Source organism: Amblyomma maculatum, chromosome 11 (assembly GCF_055883805.1).
Source record: "Amblyomma maculatum isolate TAMU_Amacu chromosome 11, ASM5588380v1, whole genome shotgun sequence".
Classification (NCBI taxonomy): Eukaryota; Metazoa; Arthropoda; class Arachnida; order Ixodida; family Ixodidae; genus Amblyomma; species Amblyomma maculatum.
Window position 1 is genome coordinate 86,563,452 of NC_139354.1, and position 16,486 is coordinate 86,579,937.

Consider the following 16,486-nt stretch of genomic DNA (forward strand, 5'->3'; position numbering starts at 1 on the left):
CATTATTGAACAGTGCTGAAGGCAGAGATGAAAATTTACTTCAACAAGGTATCTAGATGCCAGGAAGCTCAAAATTGTTTCTCTATTGACCGTGACAACCCGCCGCCACTCACAGACAGATTTCTGCACCATCACAGCACACAGCATTATGCCTGTTTAACCTATGCAACTGCAAACACTGACCACATTCATCATCATTAATGAACAATCATTATTGAACACTACTAAAGGCAGAGATGAAAATTTACTTCGACAGGATACCTAGATGCTAGGAAGCTTAAATTTGTTTCTCTTTTGACCGTGACAGCCCACCACCACCCGCAGACACTGTCTGCACTGTCTCAGCACAGAGCATTACATCTGTGTAACCTATGCAACTGGCAACACTGATCTTGGCCATTAAGTGTCACAGGGCAAGGAAGTGAACATACATATTACAGAATCATAACAGTGCTATAGGCAGAGATGAAAATTTACTTCAAATTTACTTCAAAATTTAACCAGGAAGTTCAAATTTGCTTCTCTATTGACCATCACAGCACACAGCATTACGCCTGTTTAACCTATGCAACTGGGAACACTGACAACATTCATAATAATAATGAACAATCATTATTGAACAGTGCTAAAGGCACAGATGAAAATTTACTTCGACAGGGTACCTAGAAGTCAGGAATCTCAAATTTGTTTCTCTGTTGACCGTGACAGCCCACCACCACCCACACACAGATGTCTGCACCGCCACGGAATTACGCCTGTTTAAACTATGCAACTGGAAACACAGGCCAGATTCATCATCACTAATGAACAATCATTATTGAAGAGTGCTAAAGGCAGAGATGAAAATTTACTTTGACAGGGTACCTAGACGCCAGGAAGCCCAAATTTGTTTCTCTATTGCCCGTGACAACCCACCACCACCCACAGACAGATGTCTGCACCGTCACAGCACACAGCATTACACCTGTTTAACCTGTGCAACTGGGAACACTGACCGTATGCATCATTATTATTAAACAATGCAAAAGGCAGACATGAAAATTTACTTCGACAGGGTGCTTAGATGTCAAGAAGCTCAAATTTGTTTCTCTGTTGACCGTGACAGCCCACCACCACCCACAGACAGACGTCTATACCGTCACAGCACATAGCATTACGCCTGTTTACCCTATGCAACTGGAAACACTGACCACATTCATCATCATTATTGAACAATCATTATTGAACAGTGCTAAAAGCAGAGATGAAAAATTAATTCGACAGGGTACCTAGACGCCAGGAAGCTCGAACTTTTTTCTCTATTGAGTGTGACAACCCGCCACAACCCACAGACCGATCCCAGCACCGTCACAATACAGAGCAATACGCCTGTTTAACTTATGCAACTGGAGACACTGACCACACTCATTATCATAATTGAACAATCATTATTAAACAGTACTAAAAGCAGAGATGAAAATTTACTTCCACAAGGCACCTAGATGCCAGGAAGCTCAAATTTGTTTCTCTATTGACTGTGACAACCTGCCACCACCAACAGACAGATGTCTGCACCGTCAGATCACACAGCATTACACCTGTATGACCTATGCAACTGGAACCACTAAATAAATAAATAAAAACAAAAATAAAGGTGGTTAGTTTGAAACCCACCGCCGGACACCCACTGGTAAAAATGGGTACAAGCGTCCCCCGCGCAAGGATGGGCGCGCAGCGGGGTTTACAGAGCTTCTCCCAAACGCACACCCCTAGAAAAGCCGAGCGCCAGGCCGGGGGACGCTTGTATCCATTTTTTACTTTCTCTTGAAATAAAAAAAAGGTTCCTCGATCACATTTATCATCACGAATGAACAATCATTATTGAACATCGCTAAAGGCATAGATGAAAATTTACTTCGACAGGGTACCTAGAAGTCAGGAATCTCAAATTTGTTTCTCTGTTGACCGTGACAGCCCACCACCACCCACAGACAGATGTCTGCACCGCCACGGAATTACGCCTGTTTAACCTATGCAACTGGGAATACTGACCACATCCATCATTATTATTGAACGGTGCTAAAACAGAAATGAAAATTTACTTCAACAAGGTACCTAGATGCCAGGAAGCTCAAATTTCTTTCTCTATTGACCGCGACAACCCGCCACCACCCACAGAAAGATGTCTGCACCGTCACAGCACACAGCATTACGCCTGTTTAACCTATGCAACTGGGATCACTGACCATATGCATCATTATTATTAAACAATGCAAAAGGCAGACATGAAAATTTACTTCGACAGGGTACTTAGCTGTCAAGAATCTCAAATTTGTTTCTCTGTTGACCGTGACAGCCCACCACCACCCACAGACAGACGTCTGTACTGTCACAGCACACAGCATTACGCCTGTTTAAACTATGCAACTGGAAACACAGGCCAGATTCATCATCACTAATGAACAATCATTATTGAAGAGTGCTAAAGGCAGAGATGAAAATTTACTTTGACAGGGTACCTAGACGCCAGGAAGCCCAAATTTGTTTCTCTATTGCCCGTGACAACCCGCCACCACCCACAGACAGATGTCTGCACCGTCACAGAACACAGCATTACGCCTGTTTAACCTGTGCAACTGGGAACACTGACCGTATGCATCATTATTATTAAACAATGCAAAAGGCAGACATGAAAATTTACTTCGACAGGGTGCTTAGATGTCAAGAAGCTCAAATTTGTTTCTCTGTTGACCGTGACAGTCCACCACCACCCACAGACAGACGTCTATACCGTCACAGCACATAGCATTACGCCTGTTTACCCTATGCAACTGGAAACACTGACCACATTCATCATCATTATTGAACAATCATTATTGAACAGTGCTAAAGGCAGAGATGAAAAATTAATTTGACAGGGTACCTAGACGCCAGGAAGCTCGAACGTTTTTCTCTATTGAGTGTGACAACCCGCCACCACCCACAGACAGATGTCTCCACCGCCACAGCACACAGCATTACACCTGTTTAACGTATGCATCTGGAAACACTGACAACATTTATCATGACTAATGAACAATCATTATTGAACAGTGCTAAAGGCAGAGATGAAAATCTACTTTGACAGGGTACCTAGATGTCAGGAAGCTCAAATTTGTTTCTCTGTTGACCGTGACAGCCCGCCACCCCCCAGACAGATGTCTGCACCGCCCCAGAATTACGCCTGTTTAACGTATGCAACTGGAAACACTGACCACATTTATCATTATTAATGAGCAATCATTATTGAACAGTGCTAAAGGCAGAGATGAAAATTTACTCTGACAGGGTACCTAGATGTCAGCAAGCTCACATTTGTTTCTCTGTTGAACGTGACAGCCCGCCACCACCCACAGACAGATGTCTGCACCGCCACAGCATTACGCCCGTTTAAACTATGCAACTGGGAACACTGACCACATTATTCATTATTAATTAGCAATCATTATTGAACAGTGCTAAAGGCAGAGATGAAAATTTACTTCAACAAGGTACCTAGATGACAGGAAGCTCAAATTTGTTCCTCTATTGACCGTGACAGCCCGCCACCACCCACAGACAGATGTCTGCACCGCCACAGCATTACGCCTGTTTAACCTATGCAACTGGGAACACTGACCATATTCATCATTATTATTAAACAATGCGAAAGGCAGACATGAAAATTTACTTTGACAGGGTACTTAGATGTCAGGAAGCTCAAATTTGTTTCTCTGTTGACTGTGACAACCCACCACCACCCACAGACAGACGTCTGTACCGTCACAGCACACAGCATTATGCCTGTGTAAACTATGCAACTGGAAACACCGGCCACATTCATCATCACTAATGAACAATCATTATTGAACAGTGCTCAAGGCAGAGATGAAAATTTAATTCGACAGGGTACCTAGAAGCCAGGAAGCTCAAATTTGTTTCTCTATTACCCGTGACAGCCCGCCACCACCCACAGACAGATGCCAGCTCCGCCACAGCACAGAGCATTATGCCTGTTTACCCTATGCAACTGGAAACACTGACCAAATTCATCATCATTATTGAACAATCATTATTGAACAGTGGTAAAGGCAGAGATGAAAATTTAATTCGACGGGTACCTAGACACCAGGAAGCTCAAATTTGTCTCTCTATTGACCGTGACAACCCACCACCACCCACAGACAGATGCCAGCTACGTCACAGCACACAGCATTACGCCTGTTTACCCTATGCAACTGGAAACACTATCCACATTCATCATCATTATTGAACAGTGCCAAAGGCAGAGATGAAAATGTAATTTGACAGGGTACCAAGACGCCAGGAAGCTCGAATTTGTTTCTCTATTGACCGTGACAACCCGCCACCACCCACAGACAGATGTCTCCACCGCCACAGCACACAGCATTACGCCTATTTAACGTATGCAACTGGAAACACTGACAACATTTACCATCACTAATGAACAATCATTATTTAACAGTGCTAAAGGCAGAGATGAAAATCTATTTTGACAGGGTACCTAGATGTCAGCAAGCTCACATTTGTTTCTCTGTTGAACGTGACAGCCCTCCACCACCCACAGACAGATGTCTGCACCGCCACAGCATTATGCTCGTTTAACCTACGCAACTGGGAACACTGACCACATTCATCTGTATTAATGAACAATCATTATTGAACAGTGCTAAAGGCAGAGATGAAAATTTGATTCGACAGGTACCCAGACGCCAGGAAGCTCAAATTTGTTTCTCTATTACCCGTACAACCCGCCACCACCCATAGACAGATGCCAGCTCCGTCACAGCACACAGCAATATGCCTGTTTACCCTATGCAACTGGAAACACTGACCACATTCATCATCATTATAGCACAATCATTACTGAACAGTGCTAAAGGCAGAGATGAAAATTTATTTCGACAGGGTACCTAGACGCCAGGAGTCTCAAATTTGTTTCTCTACTGACTGTGACAACCCGCCACAACCCACAGACCGATGCCAGCACCGTCACAATACACAGCAATACGCCTGTTTAACTTATGCAACTGGAGACACTGACCACACTCATTATCATAATTGAACAATCATTATTAAACAGTACTAAAAGGAGAGATGAAAATTTACTTCGACAAGGCACCTAGATGCCAGGAAGCTCAAATTTGTTTCTCTATTGACTGTGACAACCCGCCACCACCAACAGACAGATGTCTGCACCGTCACATCACACAGCATTACACCTGTATGACCTATGCAACTGGAACCACTAAATAAAAATAAAGGTGGTTAGTTTGAAACCCACCGCCGGACACCCACTGGTAAAAATGGGTACAAGCGTCCCCCGGCCTGGCGCTCGGCTTTTGTACGGGTGTGCGCTTGGAAGAAGCTCCGTAAACCCCGCTGCGCGCCCCTCCTCCGCAGTGTTTTTTTTTCTTAGGACTGCTGCAGCTGAGGCTTTACGGGAGTTCTTCAGGTGAGGCTCAAAGGAAGTACCTTTGCAAGACAAACTGAACCACTTTTGCAGGCTGCGAGGTTCAAAACTGGGTTTGCGCCCACTGCAGAGGATGGGCGCGCAGCAGGGTTCACAGAGCTTCTCCCAAACGCACACCTCTAGAAAAGCCGAGCGCCAGGCCGGGGGACGCATGTACCCATTTTTTACTTTTTCTTGAAATAAAAAAAAGGTTCCTTAATCACATTTATCATCACTAATGAACAATCATTATTGAACATCGCTAAAGGCAGAGATGAAAATTTACTTCAACAAGGTACCTAGATGACAGGAAGCTAAAATTTGTTTCTCTTGTGAGCCTTCTGTGGACCTTCTTTCATTTGTACATGCCATCTTCTTTCATTTGTACATACCATCATCATCGTCCCGCGGCGCCCGCCTGCCTGGGTTGGTGACCGGATTAAAACGCTGGACAAGGCTTCGCTGTCCTTGCCGCGACGACCTCGCCGTCTTGACCTAGCCTTCTTCCACAAGTGGTGGAGGTGAGAATTGATCCCCTTGCTGTTTTGTGCCCTGCCTCTCGCTGGAGCTACGTTCCGGTCGCTGTTTACCGCCTGCCACCATCGTTATGTCTACCGAGAGCACCCACGAATCGGCAGGACCCTCTACCTCGGCTGCACCACCCCCTCCGACTATGCCCGCACGACAACGCGACCCGCCGCTGTTCGCTGGTCGTCGCGACGAAGACGTCGATGACTGGCTGGACACCTATGAACGCTGCAGTAACTACAACCGGTGGGACGACGCTCTAAAATTTCTGAACGTTTCTTTCTACCTCATTGAGGTCGCCAGAACCTAGTTTATTAACCGTGAACCCCACACCACTAACTGGACAACATTCAAGCAGCAGTTCCGCCAATATTTCGCCGACCCAGCAGTTCGCACTGAGGTCGCGAAGAACAAGCTCACCTCTCGCCTCCAAGGTCCCGATGAGTCGTACGCGTCTTACATAGAGGCCATACTTGCACTCTGCCGGCGTGTTAGTCCCACCATGCCGGAACCTGAACGCGTACACCACATCTTAAAAGGAATTAATTCTGTGGCTTATAATACCCTGATTGCCCAGAATCCTTCTATTGTTGACGCCATTATTGCAACCTGCCAACGCATCGACCAGCTGCAGTCTCCCGATTGCAGCCCAGCATTGCTACTGGCCCGACCTATGCTGACCTGGATCTACGGGCACTGATTCGAGCCATCATCCGGGAGGAGCTCCAAGCCTTCAAGCCTGTCTGTCGACACGGGTGCGATCATTCTTTTGTACCTTCTAATGACGCCGGTCTACGCAACATCATTAAAGATGAGCTGGCAACAATCACGCGACCTATGCCGTCCGACCCTCCTGCACCCCGCCAAGCATCGACTTACGCGCACGTCGCAGCATCACCCCCTCCTTTTGTTCCGCCGCCCCAACTGGCATCGCCCTACAACCACATCAACGCCGTGACGACGGCTCAGCCTACGCCACCCTATTACGCACCCTGGCGCCCCTCTCGCCCAGTGTGCTACTACTGTGGAATACGAGGACATATATCCCGCTTCTGCCGTCGCCGTATTCAGAACGAGCGGCGTGGTTATGACGCATTCGAAAGTGACGTACCCTCATATTATCAGCGACGACCTCCTATTTCCAGCCCACCTCGAAGATCATCCCCACCTCTAGAATCCTCGTCTGAGCCTCATGGAAGCCATGCGTCCCGACGTCGGTCCCTATCCCCATACCGCCGCTCAGTTTCCCCTCTCCGACCCGCAACAACTCTCCCTGTCCGCCATCCGGAAAACTAAGCGTTGCAGTTTCCGGAGGTCAAACTGCAGTCTGCGAACTTACCAAAAGTCCTCCAGATCGCCCGTATAATGTGATTTCTGTTTTCGCTGAAGGATTACCGGTCGAAGCATTGATTGATACAGGGGCTGCAATTTCTGTCATTCACGCTGATTTGTGCTACCGTTTGCGAAAAGTTACGACACCATATGATGGGCCTGAACTCCGTGGAGCCAATGACGTCCCTTTGCGCCCTTTAGCAAAGTGCACCGTACGAGTTGTTATTGACAGCGTCCGCCATCATGTGCAGTTTGCTGTGCTCTCTCCATGTGCGTATCTGATGATTTTTGGATGGGATTTTTTTGTCAACCGCTTCGGCGTTAATTTCTTGTGGCGACCCTGTTATCCATATGACAGACAGCGATTTTTCATCTGAAGTTTCTGAACGACATCATCCCCTTGTTGCCGCCGCTGATACTGTTCTGCCTCCTCAGTGCGAAAAACTGCTTACCGTTGTTTCTGACCACATCGCTGACGGGGACGTACTCATCGCACCATCTTATCGTCATCTTGAACGCGGTATCGCCTTCCCGTCTAGTCTTGTGAGGTTCTGCAATGGCTCAGCGACAGTAGCGGCCACTAACACTTCACGTGAATCCCTTGTGCTCCGAAAAGGAACTTCTCTCCCCTGCAAGGTGGATGTTCAACCTTTGTCCTTGATGGTGCTCACTGCCCCTCAGCCTCAGCACCGTGTTTCGACAGACGTCTCTCTCTCTGTTCTCACAAAGACTATTAATCCTAACCTCACGCCGAACCAACGCCAAGAACTGCTGACATTGCTTCGACAACACCAAGCCATTTTTGATGCCACTTCCCCACCACTGGGACGGACTAGTGTTGCGCACCATCGCATCATTACTGAAGGTAACTCTATCGTTCGCCGACGGCCTTATCGGGTTTCCCTCTCTGAACGAAAGGTAATTGAAGGAAATGTAAATGACATGCTCCATCGCAATATTATTCGTCCCTCGACAAGTCCATGGTCCTCCCCAGTAGTGTTAGTTAAAAAAAAGGACGGCTCGGTACGCTTTTGTGTTGATTACCGCGCACTCAACAAAATTACCCGCAAAGATGTATACCCAATGCCAAGAATTGATGACGCCCTTGACTCTCTCCAAGGCGCCGAATATTTCTCGACTTTGGACCTCCGCTCAGGTTATTGGCAAATACCTATGCACGAGGACGATAAAGAAAAAACCACTTTCGCAACTCCCGATGGCCTTTACGAATTTAATGTTATGCCTTTCGGACTTTGTAACGCACCAGCGACATTTGAAAGGATGATCGATACTGTGCTTCGTGGCCTAAAATAGAGAACCTGTTTATGTTACTTGGATGACATTGTCATCTTTTCGTCAACTTTTAACGACCATCTCACGCGCCTGAATGAGGTCCTCACGTGTCTCGCTTCAGCGGGCCTTCAGCTCAACACCAAGAAGTGCCACTTTGCACAGAAGGAAATTAAAATATTGGGACATCTAGTCAGCCATGACGGCATTCGTCCAGACCCTGAAAAAGTCATCGCGGTCTTGAAATTTGCTCGTCCACAACGGACTACAGAATTGCGCAGTTTTCTCGGCCTGGCGTCTTATTTCCGGCGTTTTATAAAGCATTTTGCAAGTATTGCTGCTCCACTTCATCAACTACTTAAAGCACGCAGCCCTTTCGTGTGGACTGAACAGTGCGAAGCTGCTTTTAATAACCTGAAGCACGCCCTCACATCAGACCCTGTTCTTGGCCACTTCAGTGACAGCGCTCCAACCATCCTGCACACTGATGCCAGTGGTATCGGTCTTGGCGCTGTACTTCTGCAGCGCGATGCAACTTCGCGTGAGAAAACAATTGCCTTCGCCAGTTGGACTATGACTCCAGCTGAGAAAAACTACACTATTACAGAGCAGGAGTGCCTTGCCGTCGTCTGGGCTGTCCAAAAATTTCGCCCTTACCTATACGGTCGGCACTTCACAGTTGTGACCGATCACCATGCTCTTTGCTGGTAGTCTTCGCTCAAAAATTTGACAGGCCGACTTGGCCGTTGGATTCTACGCCTGCAAGAATACAATTTTGACGTCATTTATAAATCGGGTCGCCAACACCAAGACGCCGACGCTCTTTCTCGCTGTCCACTTTCGGAATCGGCTTGCTGTTTTTCTTCCCAATGCATTTCCACCTATGACCACAGCCGACCATCTCTTTCCCCGACGTATATCACAACAGTTTCATTTGACGACTCAGAGAACAAACACACTCTCCGCTCACAGCAATTAGCCGATGCCTACTGCCGTCCCATCATCGACCGCCTTATTGGCGCTTCGGACCCACCCAATGGTCGACTTCGCCTCACAAATTCGCAATTTCAAGCTCGAAGATGGCATCCTACTCCGCTTCGTGTATTGCCCTGATGGAACTCGCTGGATACCAGTCGAGCAGCGTGTGCTTCGTCAACGAATACTGGCGGCTCTCCACGATGACGCTACTGCAGGTCACCTTGGTGTTGACAAAACCTACGACCGCGTGAAAAAACGATTCTTTTGGCCTGGCCTATCTTCCAGCGTTGCCAAATACGTCGCATCCTGCCCTCTATGCCAACGTCGCAAACGGCCGACTTCTTCACCCGCTGGCCTTCTACAACCTGTTCCCTGTCCCGCCACGCCATTCGACGTAGTTGGCATCGATTTATATGGTCCCCTACCTCTCTCCGATGGAGGTAACCATTGGATTATAATAGCTGTCGACCACCTTACACGCTATGCTGAGACAGCATCTGTACCGACCGGTTCCGCTCAAGAAGTAGCAAATTTCTTTTTGCAATCAATTGTATTGCGTCATGGCGCTCCTCGGGTGCTCCTAAGTGACCGCGGGACGGCCTTCTTATCGACAGTCGTTGCCGAAGTTCTTTACGCGTCATCCACCCTTCATAAGACAACCTCGAGCTACCATCCCCAGACTAACGGGCTGACTGAGCGATTTCACCGCACCTTATCGGATATGATCTCCATGTATATTACACCGGATCATCGAAATTGGGACACTATTCTACCATTCGTCACTTTCGCCTATAACACAGCAGTACAACGGACTACCGGTTATTCTCCATTTTTCCTCGTTTATGGCCGTCCTCCCACTACAATTCTCGACGCTTCCTTCTTCTCTACGCCCGACTACTCCACATCAGTACCTACCCAGTTCTTATCTCGTGTGGCCAGATGCCGTCATCTTGCCTGCCTCAACACAGCAGCGTGCCAGGAAGACCGCAAGAGCCGCTACGATTCTACGCATCGCGTGGCATCTTATCGTCCCGGTGACGAAGAACTGCTTTATACTCCACTGCGCACCCCTGGCCTTAGTGACAAATTCCACCACCGCTACCTTGGTCCCTACATTATCATCAGCCAAACTTCTCCAGTTAACTACAAAGTTACGCCTGTTGATCCCCCAGCCGATCGACACCACCGTGGAACTGAAATTGTTCATGTCTCTCGCTTGAAACCGTTTGTGCGCCGCGGTACATCGGTTAGTTAGGAGCGGCCAGGCTGGCCGCTTCCGACCCCCCGGGCAGATTGTGTGAGCCTTCTGTGGACCTTCTTTCATTTGTACATGCCATCATCATCTTCTTTCATTTGTACATACCATCATCATCGTCCAGCGGCGCCGGCTCTGGTGCGTGCCTGGGTTGGTGACCGGATTAAAACGCTGGACAAGGCTTCGCTGTCCTTGCCGCCACGACCTCGCTGTCTTGACCTAGCCTTCTTCCACACTCTGTTGAGTGTGACAACCCGCCACCACCCGCAGACAGATGTCTGCACTGTCACAGCACACAGTATTACGCCTGTTTAACGTATGCAATTGGAAACAATGGCCACATTAATTATCATTATTGAACAATCATAATTGAACAGTGCTAAAAACAGAGATGAAAATTTAGTTCAACAAGGTACCTAGACGCCAGGAAGCTCAAATTTGTCTCTCTATTACCCGTGACAACCCGCCACCACCCACAGACAGATGCCAGCTCCGTCACAGCACAGAGCATTATGCCTGTTTACCCTATGCAACTGGAAACACTGACCAAATTCATCATCATTATTGAACAATCATTATTGAACAGTGCTAAAGGCACAGATGAAAATTTACTTCGACAGGGTACCTAGAAGTCAGGAATCTCAAATTTGTTTCTCTGTTGACCGTGACAGCCCACCACCACCCACACACAGATGTCTGCACCGCCACGGAATTACGCCTGTTTAAACTATGCAACTGGAAACACAGGCCAGATTCATCATCACTAATGAACAATCATTATTGAAGAGTGCTAAAGGCAGAGATGAAAATTTACTTTGACAGGGTACCTAGACGCCAGGAAGCCCAAATTTGTTTCTCTATTGCCCGTGACAACCCACCACCACCCACAGACAGATGTCTGCACCGTCACAGCACACAGCATTACACCTGTTTAACCTGTGCAACTGGGAACACTGACCGTATGCATCATTATTATTAAACAATGCAAAAGGCAGACATGAAAATTTACTTCGACAGGGTGCTTAGATGTCAAGAAGCTCAAATTTGTTTCTCTGTTGACCGTGACAGCCCACCACCACCCACAGACAGACGTCTATACCGTCACAGCACATAGCATTACGCCTGTTTACCCTATGCAACTGGAAACACTGACCACATTCATCATCATTATTGAACAATCATTATTGAACAGTGCTAAAAGCAGAGATGAAAAATTAATTCGACAGGGTACCTAGACGCCAGGAAGCTCGAACTTTTTTCTCTATTGAGTGTGACAACCCGCCACAACCCACAGACCGATCCCAGCACCGTCACAATACAGAGCAATACGCCTGTTTAACTTATGCAACTGGAGACACTGACCACACTCATTATCATAATTGAACAATCATTATTAAACAGTACTAAAAGCAGAGATGAAAATTTACTTCCACAAGGCACCTAGATGCCAGGAAGCTCAAATTTGTTTCTCTATTGACTGTGACAACCTGCCACCACCAACAGACAGATGTCTGCACCGTCAGATCACACAGCATTACACCTGTATGACCTATGCAACTGGAACCACTAAATAAATAAATAAAAACAAAAATAAAGGTGGTTAGTTTGAAACCCACCGCCGGACACCCACTGGTAAAAATGGGTACAAGCGTCCCCCGCGCAAGGATGGGCGCGCAGCGGGGTTTACAGAGCTTCTCCCAAACGCACACCCCTAGAAAAGCCGAGCGCCAGGCCGGGGGACGCTTGTATCCATTTTTTACTTTCTCTTGAAATAAAAAAAAGGTTCCTCGATCACATTTATCATCACGAATGAACAATCATTATTGAACATCGCTAAAGGCATAGATGAAAATTTACTTCGACAGGGTACCTAGAAGTCAGGAATCTCAAATTTGTTTCTCTGTTGACCGTGACAGCCCACCACCACCCACAGACAGATGTCTGCACCGCCACGGAATTACGCCTGTTTAACCTATGCAACTGGGAATACTGACCACATCCATCATTATTATTGAACGGTGCTAAAACAGAAATGAAAATTTACTTCAACAAGGTACCTAGATGCCAGGAAGCTCAAATTTCTTTCTCTATTGACCGCGACAACCCGCCACCACCCACAGAAAGATGTCTGCACCGTCACAGCACACAGCATTACGCCTGTTTAACCTATGCAACTGGGATCACTGACCATATGCATCATTATTATTAAACAATGCAAAAGGCAGACATGAAAATTTACTTCGACAGGGTACTTAGCTGTCAAGAATCTCAAATTTGTTTCTCTGTTGACCGTGACAGCCCACCACCACCCACAGACAGACGTCTGTACTGTCACAGCACACAGCATTACGCCTGTTTAAACTATGCAACTGGAAACACAGGCCAGATTCATCATCACTAATGAACAATCATTATTGAAGAGTGCTAAAGGCAGAGATGAAAATTTACTTTGACAGGGTACCTAGACGCCAGGAAGCCCAAATTTGTTTCTCTATTGCCCGTGACAACCCGCCACCACCCACAGACAGATGTCTGCACCGTCACAGAACACAGCATTACGCCTGTTTAACCTGTGCAACTGGGAACACTGACCGTATGCATCATTATTATTAAACAATGCAAAAGGCAGACATGAAAATTTACTTCGACAGGGTGCTTAGATGTCAAGAAGCTCAAATTTGTTTCTCTGTTGACCGTGACAGTCCACCACCACCCACAGACAGACGTCTATACCGTCACAGCACATAGCATTACGCCTGTTTACCCTATGCAACTGGAAACACTGACCACATTCATCATCATTATTGAACAATCATTATTGAACAGTGCTAAAGGCAGAGATGAAAAATTAATTTGACAGGGTACCTAGACGCCAGGAAGCTCGAACGTTTTTCTCTATTGAGTGTGACAACCCGCCACCACCCACAGACAGATGTCTCCACCGCCACAGCACACAGCATTACACCTGTTTAACGTATGCATCTGGAAACACTGACAACATTTATCATGACTAATGAACAATCATTATTGAACAGTGCTAAAGGCAGAGATGAAAATCTACTTTGACAGGGTACCTAGATGTCAGGAAGCTCAAATTTGTTTCTCTGTTGACCGTGACAGCCCGCCACCCCCCAGACAGATGTCTGCACCGCCCCAGAATTACGCCTGTTTAACGTATGCAACTGGAAACACTGACCACATTTATCATTATTAATGAGCAATCATTATTGAACAGTGCTAAAGGCAGAGATGAAAATTTACTCTGACAGGGTACCTAGATGTCAGCAAGCTCACATTTGTTTCTCTGTTGAACGTGACAGCCCGCCACCACCCACAGACAGATGTCTGCACCGCCACAGCATTACGCCCGTTTAAACTATGCAACTGGGAACACTGACCACATTATTCATTATTAATTAGCAATCATTATTGAACAGTGCTAAAGGCAGAGATGAAAATTTACTTCAACAAGGTACCTAGATGACAGGAAGCTCAAATTTGTTCCTCTATTGACCGTGACAGCCCGCCACCACCCACAGACAGATGTCTGCACCGCCACAGCATTACGCCTGTTTAACCTATGCAACTGGGAACACTGACCATATTCATCATTATTATTAAACAATGCGAAAGGCAGACATGAAAATTTACTTTGACAGGGTACTTAGATGTCAGGAAGCTCAAATTTGTTTCTCTGTTGACTGTGACAACCCACCACCACCCACAGACAGACGTCTGTACCGTCACAGCACACAGCATTATGCCTGTGTAAACTATGCAACTGGAAACACCGGCCACATTCATCATCACTAATGAACAATCATTATTGAACAGTGCTCAAGGCAGAGATGAAAATTTAATTCGACAGGGTACCTAGAAGCCAGGAAGCTCAAATTTGTTTCTCTATTACCCGTGACAGCCCGCCACCACCCACAGACAGATGCCAGCTCCGCCACAGCACAGAGCATTATGCCTGTTTACCCTATGCAACTGGAAACACTGACCAAATTCATCATCATTATTGAACAATCATTATTGAACAGTGGTAAAGGCAGAGATGAAAATTTAATTCGACGGGTACCTAGACACCAGGAAGCTCAAATTTGTCTCTCTATTGACCGTGACAACCCACCACCACCCACAGACAGATGCCAGCTACGTCACAGCACACAGCATTACGCCTGTTTACCCTATGCAACTGGAAACACTATCCACATTCATCATCATTATTGAACAGTGCCAAAGGCAGAGATGAAAATGTAATTTGACAGGGTACCAAGACGCCAGGAAGCTCGAATTTGTTTCTCTATTGACCGTGACAACCCGCCACCACCCACAGACAGATGTCTCCACCGCCACAGCACACAGCATTACGCCTATTTAACGTATGCAACTGGAAACACTGACAACATTTACCATCACTAATGAACAATCATTATTTAACAGTGCTAAAGGCAGAGATGAAAATCTATTTTGACAGGGTACCTAGATGTCAGCAAGCTCACATTTGTTTCTCTGTTGAACGTGACAGCCCTCCACCACCCACAGACAGATGTCTGCACCGCCACAGCATTATGCTCGTTTAACCTACGCAACTGGGAACACTGACCACATTCATCTGTATTAATGAACAATCATTATTGAACAGTGCTAAAGGCAGAGATGAAAATTTGATTCGACAGGTACCCAGACGCCAGGAAGCTCAAATTTGTTTCTCTATTACCCGTACAACCCGCCACCACCCATAGACAGATGCCAGCTCCGTCACAGCACACAGCAATATGCCTGTTTACCCTATGCAACTGGAAACACTGACCACATTCATCATCATTATAGCACAATCATTACTGAACAGTGCTAAAGGCAGAGATGAAAATTTATTTCGACAGGGTACCTAGACGCCAGGAGTCTCAAATTTGTTTCTCTACTGACTGTGACAACCCGCCACAACCCACAGACCGATGCCAGCACCGTCACAATACACAGCAATACGCCTGTTTAACTTATGCAACTGGAGACACTGACCACACTCATTATCATAATTGAACAATCATTATTAAACAGTACTAAAAGGAGAGATGAAAATTTACTTCGACAAGGCACCTAGATGCCAGGAAGCTCAAATTTGTTTCTCTATTGACTGTGACAACCCGCCACCACCAACAGACAGATGTCTGCACCGTCACATCACACAGCATTACACCTGTATGACCTATGCAACTGGAACCACTAAATAAAAATAAAGGTGGTTAGTTTGAAACCCACCGCCGGACACCCACTGGTAAAAATGGGTACAAGCGTCCCCCGGCCTGGCGCTCGGCTTTTGTACGGGTGTGCGCTTGGAAGAAGCTCCGTAAACCCCGCTGCGCGCCCCTCCTCCGCAGTGTTTTTTTTTCTTAGGACTGCTGCAGCTGAGGCTTTACGGGAGTTCTTCAGGTGAGGCTCAAAGGAAGTACCTTTGCAAGACAAACTGAACCACTTTTGCAGGCTGCGAGGTTCAAAACTGGGTTTGCGCCCACTGCAGAGGATGGGCGCGCAGCAGGGTTCACAGAGCTTCTCCCAAACGCACACCTCTAGAAAAGCCGAGCGCCAGGCCGGGGGACGCATGTACCCATTTTTTACTTTTTCTTGAA